Source organism: Prionailurus viverrinus, chromosome A1 (assembly GCF_022837055.1).
Source record: "Prionailurus viverrinus isolate Anna chromosome A1, UM_Priviv_1.0, whole genome shotgun sequence".
NCBI lineage: Eukaryota > Metazoa > Chordata > Mammalia > Carnivora > Felidae > Prionailurus > Prionailurus viverrinus.
This window is the reverse complement of record NC_062561.1, coordinates 1282383-1299246: the sequence shown is the minus strand read 5'-3', so window position 1 is coordinate 1299246 and position 16864 is coordinate 1282383.

The window sequence follows — 16864 nt, the reverse complement described above, 5'->3', positions numbered from 1 at the left end:
ATTAAATTTTGTGAAATGTGTAAGGTCTCTCTCTCTATGTATATGTGTGTGTGTGTATATATATATATATATATATATATATATATATATATATATATGCATGTGGATGTCCAGTCGTTCCAGCACCATTTATCAAAGAGAATATTTTTTTTTCCATTGAACTGTCTCTGCTCCTTCATCAAAAATCAGCTCACTATGTTTGTATGGGTCTGTTTCTAGGCTCTCTATTCCGTTACATTGATCTATATTTCTCTTCTTTTGTCAATACCACACCGTCCTGATGACTGTAGTTTTATAGGAAGTCTTGGGGTTGAAAAGTGTCAATATTCCAGCTTTGTTCCTCTTCCGTGTTGTGTTATCTATTCTGGGTCTTTTGCCTTTCTGCTCTTCTGCTTGATATAAACGTTGGAATCAGCTTGATGACAGATCCACACGTTGCTGACATTTTGATAGGGGTAGCTTTAAATCTCGAGACCAAGTTGGGAAAAACTGACATCTTAACGATGTTGAGACTTCCTATCCAAGAACACTGTTGTGGGTTGAACTAGGTCCACAAAAAGGATGTGTTGAGGTCCCAACCCTCAGCACTTGTGAATGGGATCTTATTTGGAAGTAGAGTTTTCTAGGTGAAATTAGCTAAGTTAAGATGAGGATATATAGGATTAGGATGGGCTCCAAATCCAGTGTGACTGGTGTCCTTTTAGAAAAGATAAGAGAAACAGTAGTCACAGAGGAGACAGAGACACACAGGGAAGAAGGCCATGTGATGACAGAGGCAGATAGTGGAGTGATATGGCTGCAAACTAACGGGCATCAAGGATTTCTGGCAACACCAGAAGCTAGAAAAAGGCAAGGAAGGATTCTTTCCTAGATCTTTCAGAGGGAGCACAGCCTTGCCAAACACTTAATTTTGAACTTCTAGCCTTCAGAATTGTGGGGGAAAAATTTTCTGTTGTTTTACCCACTCAGTTTGTGGTCATTTGTTACAGCAGCCATAAAAAAACTAATACAAACAAGAAATATCTATTTATTTAGATCTTCTGTGATTTCTTTCATTTCAGAGTTTTGTAGTTTTTCCAATATAGATCTTGCATATATTTTGTTAGATTTATTCCTAAGTATTTAACTTTTGGTGCTAATATAAATAGTGTTGTCAATTGTGTCCATTGCTGGTATACAGGAAAGCAATTGACTTCTGCATATTACCTTGTGTCCTGCAACCTTGCTATTATCCCTCACTCGTTCTAGGAGAATTTTTGTTGTGTCCTTCAGAATTTCTACATAAATAATAGTGTCATATATAAACTAAGATTTCTTCCTTCCCAATAAAATGCATTTTATTTCCTTTTCTTTTGTTTTTAACATTTATTTATTTTTGAGAGAGAGAGACAGAGTGCGAGCAGGGGAGGAGCAGAGAGAGAGGGAGACACAGAATGCGAAGCAGGCTGCAGGCTCTGAGCTGTCAGCACAGAGCCCGACGCGGGGCTCAAACTCACTAACAGTGAAATCGTGACCTGAGCCAAAGTTGGATGCTCAACAGACTGAGCCACCCAGGTGCTCCATTTTATTTCCTTTTCTTGTCTTATTACATTAGCTAAGGCTTTCAATACAATGTTGTTAGTAGGGATGGGAGGGGACATCCTTGCCCTGTTCCTGTTAGGAGAGCATTTAGTTTCTCACCAGTATGATGTTACCTGTAGGGTTTTTGTAAATGTTCTTTATCAAGTTGAAGAGGTTCCTTTCTATGTTTAACTTATTGAGAGTTTTTATCATGAATGGGCCTTGATTTTGACAAATGCTTTTCCACTTCTATTGTTATGATCCTATGGTTCTTATTCTTTAGCCTGTCGATGTGATGGGTTACATTAATTGATTTTTGAATGTTGTACTAATACTCCTTACTTGGGGTAAACCTCATTTTGTTGTAGTATATAATACTTTTTATACTTTGTTGGATTTGATTTGCTAATATTTGTTGAAGATTTTTATATCTATGTTCATAAGAGGTATTAGTCTGTGGTTTTCCTTTCTTACAATGTCTTTATCAGGATTTGGAATCAGGGTAATGCCAATCTCACAGAATAAGAACATATTCCCTCAGATTCTGGAAGATATTGTACAGAATTTGTATTATTTTTCCTTAAATATTTAGTAGAATTCACCAGTGAAACCATCTAGGTCTTGTGCTTTTAATTTGGAAGCTTCTTAATAATATTGCTTCAATTTATTTAATAGATATAAGCTTATTCAGATTAACTATTTTTCCATATGTAAATTTTAGCAGATTGTGACTTAAAAAAATGTTCCATTTTATCTAAATTATCAAATTTGTGGGCATAGACCTTTCCATAGTATATTTTATTATCTTTTTAACGTCCATAGGATCAGTAGTGATAGCCCCTCTTTTATGTCTAAAACAGCAATTCATGTCTTCTCTTTTTTTCTTATTTATTTTCTTCTGTTTGATTTAGGTTTATGTTGCTCTTCTTCTAGTTTCCTAAGGTAGAAACTAGAAAATATTGATTTTAGGTCTTTCTTCTTTCCTAATGTATGCATTCAGTGCCATAAATTTCTATCTGAGCAGTGCTTTCACTGCATCCCACAAATTTTGATAACTTGTGTTTTCATTTTCACTTATTTCAAAAATTTTTAAATTTCTCTTGAAATTTTTTTGACCCATGTATTATTTAGATGTGTTATTTAATCTGCAAATATTTTGGTATTTTCTGGCTATTATTTGGTTATTGATTCCTTATTCAACTCCATTGTAGTGTGAAAGCAAACTTTGTATGATTTTTACCCTTTTAAATTTGTTAAGGTATATTTTATAGCTTAGAATGTGATCTATTTTGGTGAATGTTCCATGCGAGCTTGAGAAGAATGTGTATTTTGCTGTGAATGTTCTATAGATGTCAATTAGATCCAGTTGATTGATGCTGCTGCTGAATTCAGTTGTGTTCTTACCAATTTTGTGCCTGTTGGATCTGTCCATTCCTGATATGTTGCCAAGTATGATAGTGGATTCATCTATTTCTTACAGTTTCATGGTTTTGCCTCACATAATATGATGCTCTGTTGTTAGGTGCATATACGTTAAGAATTGTTACATCTTCTTAGATTATTGACCCTTTTACCATTATGTAATGCCTCTTTTTATCCCTGATTATTTTTCCTTCATCTGAAGTGCAATTTGTCTGACATTAATATAGCTATTTCAGTTTTCTTTTGATTTATGTTAACATGGCATATCTTTCTCCATCCCTTTACTTTTAAAATCAAAAGTATCTGTGTCTTTATATTTAAAGTTGGTTTCTTATTTTTTGATCTACTCTGATAGTCTCTGTCTTTTAACTGATCTAGTTAGATCATTCACATTTAAGTTGATATTGGTCTAGTGGATTTAATATCTCTCATATTTGTAACTATTTTCTATTCATTGCCCTTGTTTTTGTTTTTGATCTTCCATTCTTTTCCTGTCTTCTCTGATTTTAATTGAACATTTTACATTATTCCACTTTTCTCCTCTCTTAGCATATCATTTATAATTTTTTTTACTTTTTTTACAGGTTGCTCTTAAGTGTGCAAATACACTTTCAACTAATATAAATAAACTTTCAAATAACCACATCAAATATCCACTTCACTGACAATTCAGGTACCTTATATCAGAGTATTACTAACTGTTCCCTCTGTCCCTTATAAGATTGTTGTCATACCTTTCACTTATACATAAGTTATAGTAACTAAACAATTGTTGCAATAATTATTTTGAACAAACTATTTTCTGTTAGATCAATTAATAATAATAAAAATAAAAGATCATATTTTCTCTTATTTATGCCTTCTGCAATGCTCTTCCATTCTTTATGTAGATCCAGGTTTCTGACCTATATCATTTTCCTTCTCTATGAAGAATTTATTTTAATATTTCTTGCAAGGAAGACTATTCTTCTAGTTCTGGGTCTGTCACCAAAATGGTCTGGTGACAAATTCTCTCAATTTTTGTCTGAGGAAATCTTTATTTCTTTTACTTTGTTTTTGTTATTTTTCCTCTACTTTAAAATATTTTCATTTCTCATTGTGATAAAATATACAGGATACAAAGTTTACAATTTTAACCATTTTTCAGTGTACATTTCGGTGGCATTCAGTATATTCATAATGTAGCTCAACCATTCCTTTCTCTCCCATTCCATATCCAGAAATTCTTCATACTCCCAAACTTAAACTCCATACCCATTAAACAATCAACTCCCCACCCCTCCTCCACCCAGCTCTTGACAACCACCATTCCACCTTTCCACTTTCTCTCTCTATTAATTGGAATGCTCTAGGTGCCTCATAAAATGAGATCAGAAGGTATTTGTATTTTTCCTCACTTTTGAAGAATTTCAAGGATAAAGAATCCCAAGTTGGTAAGTTTTCTTCTTTCAACACTTAAATTCACTCTACCCTCTTCTTTCCTGCACAGTTTCTCAAAAGATGTTTGATGTAATTCTTGTCCTTGTCCCTCTATAAATAAGGTGGTTATTCATCCTCTGGCTTCAATAAAAATTTTTCTCTTCTCATCGATTTTCTGCAGTTTGAATATTTTTTGTACGGATGTAGATTTTTAAATACTTATCCTGCTTTGTATTCTCTAAGGTTCCTGGATCTGTGGTTTACTCTCTATTATTGCTTTTAAGAAATTCTCAGTCGTTATTGCTTCAAATACCTCTTCTACTTCTTTCTCTTTCTTCTCCCTCTAGTATTCCCACTACAGGTATGGTACAATTTTTGTAATTGTTTCATAGTTTTGGATATTCTCTTCTTTAGTTTAATTTAGTTTTGTTTTTTTCTTCTTGTTTTTTTGGTTTGGGAAGTTTCTATTGACACAGTTTCATGATTCCTTCCTCACCCCTGTCCAGTGTACTTATGCACCCATTCTCCATTTCTGTCTTGCAGTGCTTTGGATCTTTATTATTTTTTTATTTTGTTTTGTTTTATTTTATTTTATTTTATTTTATTTTATTTTATTTTATTTCTTAGCATTTCCATTTCTCTGCTCACATCACCCATCCGTTCTGCTATGGTGTCCACTTTCCATTAGAGCCCTTAGCATATTAATCAGTTATTTTAAATTCTCAGTCTGTAATTCCAAATCTTTGCCGTATCTGAGTCTGGTTCAGACACTTGCTTTGAGTCTCAGACTGCGTTTTGTGCCTTTTAGCTATACCTTATAATTCTGTTGTTGTTGTTGTTGTTGTTGTTGTTGTTGAAAAGCAGATAGGACATAGTGGATAAAAGGGAAAGCATTGGCTCTAGCAGCAACCTTCTGCTCTGTATCTGCTTCTCTCTCCAGTTTGGGAGCAGTGGTTTCTCTGTGACCTCAACTCTCTGAACAATCTAAGAAGAGTTGTTGATTTTCAGTTTGTTTAACTTTTTCCTTGTTGTCAGAACAAGAGTGATGACTTCTAAGATCTCTACATGTTGTACCAGAAACCAGAAGTCTCCAAAGGACTTTTAGTGGGCCATTGAATCTTTTCTATATCTCATACATTCAGTGAACATTTATGAAGCACCAATCGGCCTGGTGCTGTCCCCAGCCTCCACCCTATAACCAAATGTCCAGACTCTTCTGAACCGCAAGGAGACTTACCCATGTGAGACCTCCAGTTTCCAGAGATTATGTACATGGGGTTGGTGGGGAAGGAGAAGACAGAAGAAGGAAGAGGTTTTAGTGAGGAAGAGAATCAACCTTACTTTTAGAGTTCATCAACTTTCATAAAATTATAACCCACATCATGGATTATGGAAAACTGGCTGTCCAACAATAAACCTTTTCCAGTTTCCTTTTACTCTATTCTTACCAAAGTTCGTTCTTCCCTACTGTCCCACAGAGAAAAAGAGAGGTGCAACATCAGATGAGTCTGTACTTGTTTGTAATATTCCAGTGTCGAGTCAATGAGAAGCTTTTCTTTCGTGACAGCTGTGCCTGAGGAGAAAGGGATGAGCTACTGACCAGATCCACGAACAGGCAGAAGTCCACGGTCTGGGTAGCACAGGCACTTCAATGCTGCCCGATGTCAAGCACAAAAGTATTGTCTCCTCTCCGTAGTTGGCCTGAATGGAAGAACATACATAGTAGAACCAAAGAATGCAAAGCCACGGTCATCCAGCACAGAGATGGAACACAAGGCCACAGGGCGAAACCTCATAGTTCTACCTTGCGCTAATTCAAAATAACTGAACTCACAGAGATTCAAAATAGATTGAAATTTTACTTTTTCACTACTTATAAAGATTTGCTAACAAATTAACAGTGCAAAGCTCCTTTTGGAAAAGTATTGAACTAGAGAACAAACCTAAAATCTTTTAAGAGCATCTATGTGCACAAAAACAATAATAATAGAAATGTTTGTATCAATTTCCTAAGAACTTCTATTAGGCAATACGTTTTTGTTTAGTCCTGTTTGTCAACGGCTGTATCTCTAAGTACTTTAGAGACTTTTGACCGATCCAGAAAGGGAAGAAGGAGGAAGGATTAGGCTAAATTGATGGGGCTTTTCTATATATTTACACTGGGAAATAAGGATCATTTGCAATAGTGTATAATACTTCCAGATAAATAGTGACACAACAAAGACCCAACCCAATAAGGATGAACCAACTCTCTACCTTACTTCCACACAGGTGGTGCCCTCTTTTAATTTCCCTGAAACCTGCCACATTCTTTTCTCATTTCATTTCTCAAATTGAACTACTTTATCCTAAGTAGTAGAAGTAACCAGGAACAAAGTGGGATGAGCTAGTCAAGATTCACTGTGACAGGAGAAGTTCTCCGGAATATTAAACCACCTACATCTTTACACTGACAGATAGACAGCCAAAGCTAAATGAAACAGGAGGAGTAAAGAGATTCTGAAAAATATGTTTCGGGGCGCCTGGGTGGCGCAGTCGGTTAAGCGTCCGACTTCGGCCAGGTCACGATCTCGCGGTCCGTGGGTTCGAGCCCCACGTCAGGCTCTGGGCTGATGGCTCAGAGCCTGGAGCCAGCTCCCGATTCTGTGTCTCCCTCTCTCTCTGCCCCTCCCCCGTTCATACTCTGTCTCTCTCTGTCCCAAAAATAAATAAACGTTGAAAAAAAAATTTTTTTTTTAAAATATGTTTCAATAAACAAGGGCAAAATAAACCCACGGGGCAGTTTTGAACCACAAGGGTTTTTGCCAGCTTCTCCTCAAATGATCCCTGGGACCCTATAAACAGTCCCTGCAATGTCTTTAAGCTCAAACAGATGACCTGGACACACGTGACAGCAGGAGCCAGGAACACTCCAGAAAGGCAGGTCCAAGGAGCCCGGGAGCTGGCTGACACAACAGGGAACCCAGGAGCAAACAGGCCACCAAATCTCAAACAAGCACCATCCCGGCTGAGATTAGACCCTCTTTCCCTAAACTCGCATTGCGACACCACCATCAAATTACACACTGGCGAGACAACAGAGGACCAGGCAAGGGGGGTGGGGGGGCGGAGAATGTGACACAAAAGCACTGTTGACATTTTTTGTTGAGTGAGAAATGTCCTATGGAAATGGTGGCAAGGATTGAGACGTCATTACGTTTCAGACACTGTGCTTGGCCTTTCAGATACACGGCTTCATTTAAGATCCCAACAATTCTGTGAGATGCTGAAACATCCCCAGTTTACAGGGAGGAAGCTGAGGAAAGAGTAAGACAAGAAAAGAGAGGTGGAGAAGGAGAGGGAAAGAAAGAAATGAGCTTTCACGGAGCACCTGCCCACGTGCCAGGTCCTGTCAGGAACTTTCACCTGCTACCATGTTTCAGCTTCTCATTTTTAAGGTGGCAAGTTCATTAACCAGGAAAGGCCGGGGCCGCGGTTGTAGTTCGGTCTTCTAAAGCCGGGGTAGCGCAGAGAACACACAGAGCCCTGACTGGCCAGCGGACAGCTGTGCACTGGAGAGCAGAAAGGAAGTGAAAATCCCCATAGATCAGAGAAGTGGTGAAACGCAGCGTCGAGGGCCAAGTGCAATTAGAGGCAAGAGAGGGCAGAGGGGCGGAGGCTGAGGGGAGCACCAGGAGGACGCAGTCAGAGGGGACAGGCTGTTGGGAACAGTTATGAAGCTGGAGATTGAATTATGCTCGGTCTGAATCCTGGCTCTGCACCTAGCCGGGAAGCCTTAAGTCACCAGTGCCTCCCTGGGGACAGTATTACCTGCTTTGGGGGACTGCCGGAAGGTGGAGATAATGCCTGTTCCACGGAATTTATTAATAAGTAATAAGAACATTATTATTCTAATCTCCTCCTTGGAGTATGCCTGGATCGGCCTGGGAGGCGGAGAGAGGGACAGCATCGCTGTCGCCGGAGATCTTAGGAGGCAGGAAAGCAGAGGGATCGGGAGGCTCTTCCCTCACTCTACGTGGGGCCTTCTTGCCCATCCCTTTGGGTCTCCTCTAATCCCACCCAACACTCCGAGTTTCTTCTCTGAAGCAGCCCCCAAGCTCAGCTGCAACCGTGTTCGATTCGCCTTCGCCGCAAGCCGAGTTAGGAGCGACTGAACCCGTAGTGAACCCACTACAAAGAGGGCCTTTCTCGGGGAAGGCCCACTGACCTTGGTCACCTGCCAGAGAAGTTAGAAAGCCGGTTGCTAGAAGAGCGCACCTGGAAACTAGTAGGGAGAGTTAGGAGTAGACTTAAAGCATCTGCTTTTATTTCAGGGTCACAGTCGATGTGGCTTTTCTTGTTTTGTCTTCTACTATTCCGTGGTCAACTCCTGAACTAGCTCCAAGCCCGCAGCTCGAAACGCTGGCCGGTGCCGCATGCGCCTCGGGGCCTGGCCCGGCAGCCTTCCGCTGATAACACACCTGGGTGACAACAGTCATGTGTCACGTCAGCAGACTTACATTTTGGAGAAGAGTCACGGAGAAGAAGTAAACAAACAACACTCCGTATAAGAAGCTCATTGTTCCAAAAGGGTGCATCCGCAGTGAATTCGACACCTTATCAGCAGGCGATTTCTTCTTTCCCAAAGGGCACTCGCAGAGAAAAACGTCTCCAGTACGGTCGCCGTTCTTTGTACAGAAAGAAGGGACAAAGGCACACCCTCCAATATCCCTAGTCTCTTCTAGTTTACTTTTTAGTCTTTATTTTTCTAACAATCAATGTATCATGTACTCATCGTCGGGGGGAAATTAAGATTACCTGTAAAATCACCTCAGACAAGGTAGCATCAATAATTGTTAACATTTCGTGGCGGCTTCTGTCGATGTGCATACCGCGCATTAAATCAAGGTCTTAACAAGTCCCCTCTGCTTTTCTCCCGTGTTCTCGGCCCGTGTATGGTGCTTGTTGCCCTTGGCCGCCCTTATCACAGCCCTCACTGCTGTCTTGCAATTGCTTGTCTAGTCACTGGCCTCTCAGCTCCACCGTGAGCCCCTGGAAGGAGAAGTAACCTTGTCTACCGGGGTGGCCCTAAAGCTTTGCTCCCTTTGGTAGGATTCATCTGCGGGGAGGAAGAAACGAACCCACCTGTGAGCGTTCACTTTATCCACCAACTGGGCTAGACTACAGTGCAAACATGTAGTTGGGGAAACATGAACCTAAATGTCCTGTGAACATGTTTTTTAGATGTGATTGACAGTTAAACCATAGACTTTCAGTAGAGCAGATTACCCTCCATAATGTGGGTGGGCCTCAACACATCAGTTGAAGGCCTTCACAGAAAGACTGGTCCCCCCCCCCCCCCCGCCCCGGCAAAGGAGAGAGAACTCTGCCTTCAGAGTGCCTTCACACTCAAGCTGCAACACCAGCTCTCCCCTGGGGCTCCAGCCTGCTGACCTGCCCTGAAGATTTGGGCTTTTGCCAGCCCTCACAATCATGTGAGCCAATTCCCAAAATAAATTTCTGTATAATATATATATGTATATATTATTGGTTTTGCTTCCCCGGTGAGTCCTGATCAGTGCACCACCCTCCTGGATACTCTGTCCCCACCTAGTCGGCCACACAGCTATCTGCCCCTCGTCTGGGCTAGCCTCTATCTCTCCATTCCCTTCTTCTCTCTCCTATTACTGGCTCCCACTCCTCTTTTCTGCAGGCTCAGCATTTATATCTCCACCTTCTCTCCCACCAAAGCCCTTCTCTTGTAGAATTGACTCTTTCAAACAGCAACTGTATACTGCCTCAATTCCACGTTAACTTGAACGATTTACTCCATCAATGATACAGAAGCAGCAGACATGATCTGCGCATTAGGTCGGTGGTACTAAGGGCCGGGGGGGAAGCAATGATACAAAGATAAGTAAGGGACGGGTTCCATCCTGAAATGTCTTAACCGTCAAGGAAATCATTGCAAGAGAGGTAAAGCAAAGGCACGGAAAGCGGTAACAGAGGGAGGACTGCACGTGGAGCATAGGAGCGCGGGGCAGAGGGACCGGGGAGAGCACACGGGGATGATCTCTCTCCAGGAGTAAATGGGGAGAAACAAGAATTCAAAGAACAACCGCGGAACAGCAAGCCCATGAAAGATGGATAGGATTTTGAGCACGGTTGGGAAAAGTGCAGGCCCATCTGGAAAAGGCTGACTAGACAGGAAGGAAGGGTAAACAGGGAGTCCGAAACAAGACTGAATTCCCAGACCTAGGCTTTCATTCCTGACATTCAGCCACACGTCGCCTATAGCGTTTCACCAACCACCCCCCCCCCAACCCCACCGTCCCGGCCCACAGTCAGCCTCACAGACTCCATCACTCCCAAGGCGGCTTCCTTTATCAGCATCTCTATTTGTCAGTGGAAGAGAAATATGATCGTCTAGGTCATTCAAGCTCAAAACGGAACCTCTGGACTCAGTTTATTTCCTCCCCAGTGGTGACTGTGTTACCAGTGTTTCTCCAGTGAGCAGACCTTCCGTCTGTCCCCCATCCAGACAGCACCCTGCTGAGGGTCATTTGGCCTCGGGCCAACTCCTCCCCTCATAGAAATCCACTGCTGGCCCATCTGTTTACAGTTTGTAAATGTCCCCTGGAAAGAAACATACCTGCTCCCGCTGGGCGGGACCAGCTTAGAAAAGAGGGAAAAGAAACACCCAGCTCACTGAGACACCAAACTTCCACTGAAGGTGCCCAAAGTTGCCATGGCTGTGGGGCAGTCACATCCCACTGGCTCGTAATGGACGCGCGCTTCATTAAAGTCGCCACGTTTGGTTCACGTCAAGCGGCATCTTGCTCCTTCTTCCTCATTTCGTAGCTAGTCTAGTTCCTCTTCCTGACTGGCATCCCCCACATGCACTTGGGCCCTACCTGACCACGATGTGCCTGTATTCCCAACACCAGCAGTCCGCTGCCGCCGGGCCGGCCAATCCCCGCCCCCCACCTGCCATCGCACGAGCACATCACATTCATCCAGCTGCCACACACACATGCCTGCCCGCAGCCCATCCCCGGCACTCCGTGCCCCCTGCCCAGGCCACGAAGCTCTGTCCAGAGCTTGGCACCCTCACTGAGCTCTCCCCTTGCTGATCCCCCGCAGAAGGGAATTTGGCTTTTGTATGCGGTGTATGTCTTAACGTTGTGAAATGATATTTCGTGGGACATGATATTATATGTGATAATTATTATACATAGTTTTAATATATTCTTCTTTGGCCAGAACTTAGAGGGTTATAAGAAGTCACCCCAGGATGTGTACTTAAAGTCATGAAAATGTCACCCCCAAATTAGTACTGGCCTGCCACGGAAATATCCCAATCTAAGAAATCACTAATAAGTTGCTAACGAAAACCTGGAAATACTAAGGTTTGTGAAAAGCAAACAGAAAAAGAAGATAAAAGAAGCTGGATATGTGTATTAGAAGCAAAGTGTAACTCCACTAGGTATATTTCGAGATGACATAAGAAGTGCAGACTGTTTAAATAAGAACTATATTCTGCAGGAAGCTTAAAAAGCCGAGAGTCGAAGACCAAGAATCCAGCGTTTTTTTCGGAAATGATCCTGTCTCTAGACGGCAGGCCAGATACTGGGCTGAGGTCACTTGATGGACAGCTCGATGGAAAGAACCTTAAAGCATCCACCTGTTCTGCTCACAACTGTAGAGTACCATAAGGCATTGTGGGGGAGTGGACGGGTCTCCCAGGGGCACCTTCCCACCAAGTGCCCGTTAGGCCAGGTGCATCTCCATGAGACAACAGTGTCATTGGATTGGGGCCTGTGATCTCCTCTCTTCCAAGTCCCGTGACTTTACGTTGTTTCTGCAGAGCTAAGAGCCGGATGCTGCACTCTCCAGATTGACTTCACTGGAGACGCCTGTAACTTCTGGCTGCAAAACGACAGGCCCCTTTCCCTCTAACAGCACGTGTCGCATCTCCCTGTGAGATCATAACTGTTTCGAGGGTCAGCACCATGTCCCCACTCTTCCTGGAGACCTGCCACTCTGTCACGTACACAGACACGTCACCGGTTAGATCTTCAAACTACTCTTTCCTCGTATTTTCACCCACCAGACCCTTCTAATATTTTCAATTAATCCACCCAACAAAGACTCCTTGAACTTATTCATTCAACAAAAGCTTGCTGAGCCTCAAGAATACCTCAGGCGCAGCACTAGTGCTTGTACAGGAACACAAATTGATGAACAACACAGTCCAGACACCCTCCCTCAGGGAGCCCACAGTCAAGTAGAGGAGCAAAGTCAAGGAGCCCACAGGGCTCAAGTCAGGGAGCCCACAGTCAAGTAGAGGAACAAATAGGCAAATGAGATCACAGACACCGAGCTCTCCACTGAATGGAAGCAGGGCTCCCTGGAGAAATGCCTGATCCTAGGGATGGGGCATGGCACACACAATACGAGCCTCAAGCATCTTGCGGGGTAGAAAGAAAGCATTTAAAAAAACCCACAATGATGGGTGTGTATCGAAAGGTAAAGAGGAACCAAGTGAAAGAACTCCCAACGGACAAAGATGAACTGATTTGAACAACAAAATAAATAAGGTAGTATTTATGAATTATAATCCAAAGTATAAAATAAATATCCATGAGTCCGTGGCAATATAAACAAATGCGGGCCAAATGAGTAAATCGGGAGAAGGGACAAATGTCCCACACAGAAGAATAACAGATCATTATGTGGCTACTCCAGCCTCAAAGAGGTGGAGCGAAACTCCCCCACCCCTTACCTGTGAGCTGCAGTGACTTCCTTCCAAGAAGCACAGTATGGAAGCGGGGGTGGGAGGATGTAATCTTACAGTGGCAAAACCGGACAGACCCTACCCCGGCCAGATGAATAACCCTGGCATCCCAAGGGACAAGGGATGTTGATTATAACATGTGCCTTTGACAAGACATAATGAAGATGGCAATTCTCTTCTGTGGTCTTCCTCCCCAAAACGCATAACCCCCATCTAATCAAAGAAAATAATCAGACAAACCTCAGCTGAGGGACCTTCTGTTAAATACCTGGCCAGCACTCTTCAAAATTATCAAGGTCATCAAAAACAAGGAAAGCCAGAGAAACTGTCCCAGCCGGGAGAAGCCTACGTGTACATGGTGCCTAATGGTGACACGCTATCTTAGACTCAAATCCTGGAATAGAAAAAGGACATTGGGTAAAAACTAAGGAAACCTGAGTAAAGTATGGGCTTTAGTGAGTAATAACACATTGCCATAGGTTCATTAATCGTAACAAATGTATCATACTCATGTAAGGCTTTACTGTTAGGAGAAACTCCATGCAGGGTATGTGGTAACTCTATTATCTTTGCAATTTTTCTGTAAGTCTAAAACTGTTTTACAAGAAAAGTTTATTATAAAAAAGAAAAGGTCCAAAACCACAGCTAGGGCTTTCAGTTCACATACGCGAAGGGCCCCGTGGAGAACTAGAGGACAATCCCAGAGTAGTAACCAGTATCTCAGGACTTCCAACGCTGGCAGCCAGAAAGAGTAAGGACACGCAGCCACGCTTTTCAATGACAGCTTCACGGTGAGCCGGGCTCTGTGCCCCCTTCCCAATTTCACCGGCCATCGCCAGCATACCCTTCATCCTCCGACACAAGACCTTGCCTCATCACGGCAAAGTCTGTAGGGAACACAGATCTGCCAGAGTCGGGCAGGAGCCTACATTTTGCACATCGGAGGAACTCTGTGTTTGTTGAGATAGTGTTTGTAGATCACTTGGACACATGAAAACGTCCATAACCGAACAGACAGTTCTCCAATGACATACGAATGGCCAACGAGCATATGAAAAGATGCTCAGTGTCATTAGACATCAGGGAAATGCAAAGCAAAACCACAACGAGATAATCCCTTAGTACCCACTAGGACGGCGGTAGCTTAAAAAAAGACAAAGGAAATAACAAGTGTTGATGAGGATGTGGGGAAAGCGAAACCCTCAGACACTGGAGGTAGGATTGCAAAGCAGGGCAGCTGCGATAGGAGATGGGTAGTTCCTCAATAAGTTAAACATAGAACGACCACATGACCCAGCGGCCCCTCTCCTCTTCTGGATTATACTCAAAACAATTGCAAACAAGTGTTAACACAAAAACTTGCACACGGATGTTCATAGCAGCATTGTTCACAATAACCAAAAGGTATAAACAACCAGAGTGCCCGTCAACTGATGAACGGGTAAGTGAAATGTGGTATATTCGTGCATTAAAAGGAATGAGGTACAAACGCGAGCTACCACACGGATGAACTTCGAAACCATCATGCTAAGTAAAAGAGGCCAGACACAAAAGGCCATATATGGCATGAGCCCTTTTGTATGCAATATCCTGAACAGGTAAATCCATAGAAACAAAGCAGGTTAGTAGTTAGTCAGGGGTTGGGAATCAGGGAGTGACTGTTCAGTGGCTACTATGTTTCCTTTTAGGTGAGGGAAACAATATAGAACTAAACAGTGGTGATGGTGGAAAAACATTGTGACTAAACATCTCTGTGCATTGTACAATTTAGAATGGTTAAAAGTGCAGCGCTCAGTAAGTTCTTTACAGATTTTGGATACTAACCCTTTATCTGATATGTCAAATATCTTCTCCCATTCCATGGGTTGCCTTTTAGTTTTGTTGATTGTTTCCTTCACTGTGCAGAAGTTTTTGTTTTTGTCTTTTTTATCTTGATGAGGCCCCAATAGTTCATCTTTGCTTTCATTTCCCTTGCCTCCAGAGATGTGTCAAGTAAGAAGTTGCTGAAGTTGCTGCCTAGGTCAAAGAGGTTGTTGCCTGTTTTCTCCTGTAGGATTTTGATGGTTTTCAGGATGAGCACTGGGTGTCGTATGTAAGAGATGAATCACTGGGTTCTACTCTCGAAGCCAAGACTACACTGTACGTTAACTCACTTGAATTAAAAAAAAAAAAAAAAGTGGGGCGCCTGGGTGGCTCAGCCAGTTAAATGTCTGGCTTCATCTCAGGTCATGATCTCACGGTTCCTGGGTTCCAGCCCCACATAGGGCTCTCGGCTGTCAGCACAGAGCCCGTTTTGGATCCTCTGTCTGCCCCCCTCTCCCTGCCTCTCCCCCACTCACTCTGGCTCTCTCTCTTTCACAACTAAATAAATGCTTAAAAATAAATAAATAAATAAAATAAAATGGTTAAAAGTTTATGTTCTGTGTATTTTACCATAATTCAAAATCACAAGTGCACCCCCTAATCCCATCACCTATTTCACCCGTCCTCTCACCTGCCTCCCTCCTGATAATCATCGGTGTGTTCTCTACAGTTAAGAGTCTTTTTCCTGGTTTGATGTATGGAATTGTTGAATCACTATATTGCACACCTGAAACTAATATAACACTGTATGTTAACTATACCAGAGCTAAAAATAAAATAAACAGAACACAGGAAAAAATAAAAACACTGATATCCTTTTAAAAAGCAAAAAGCAAAGAACATCCATAACTATCATGTTTCCAAGTATCACTCTCAGACTACCTAGACCAGGAACACTCAGGATAATTGATAAAAATGCAAGTTCCTAGGCTCACCCAAGACTCACGGAATTAGATTCCCAGAAACCTGTCCTATTATCCTTTCAACAGCATCTCAAATGACCTTTGCACACAGATTTGAAAAATCAAACTAGAAAACTCTTGATATGGGAACTGTTTCCTCTATGTCCCCAGCCTAATAAAGCCCTGCTCAATATAGGCTTTTTTGTGGACTGAATAGACAAATGTTAGTTTTTTGGGGTTTTTTGTTTTGTTTTGTGTTTTTTAAAGGGAGAACACGGTCGTCTCCCTTCCAGGCATCTGGGACTATGTCACCTACGAGGAAGAGTCCCTGCGCTGTACTTTGAGCTTACACTGTGAGTCTGCTCCACTGACCAACAGGGCAGGGCATGGGGGGTGGCCCTGATGGGAGTGGGGGCTGGAGTCCCCTTTGCTCTCCATGGAAAGGCAGGAGAGGTCACCCAGAGAATTTATAGATTTTCAAAAGAGTATTCCACCGTTACCCCTTCAACCCTTCTGGTGTTGCAAAGGAAGATCCACACTTCACCGATTTTGTGCGGATTAAAGTTATGGCCTCTGGAAACCATCATTAAGACACAGAGGGAAGATATCAATCAATCGTGTCACTGATTACAACCAGGGCTACAAAAGTCTTGCTTTCAGAATTGCGTGATGCTGTTAAGTGGAGAGTGGAGTTGTAATCAGCTCCCGAAGGTTTTTCCATGCGTGCCACACAGGTCACCAACACAGTCTACACTCTAGATGGTTCTCATTAGCATAAAATCCTTAACTTTCAGTTTTCAGGTGAACATCTCAACAAGCCCGTACATTTATACAGTCCATTTTAAATTTCTGCTGCCACAGGACCATATGGTAAGAAGTGAAAATTGGACAGGATTAAACATGAAGAGGCAAATGACAAAGT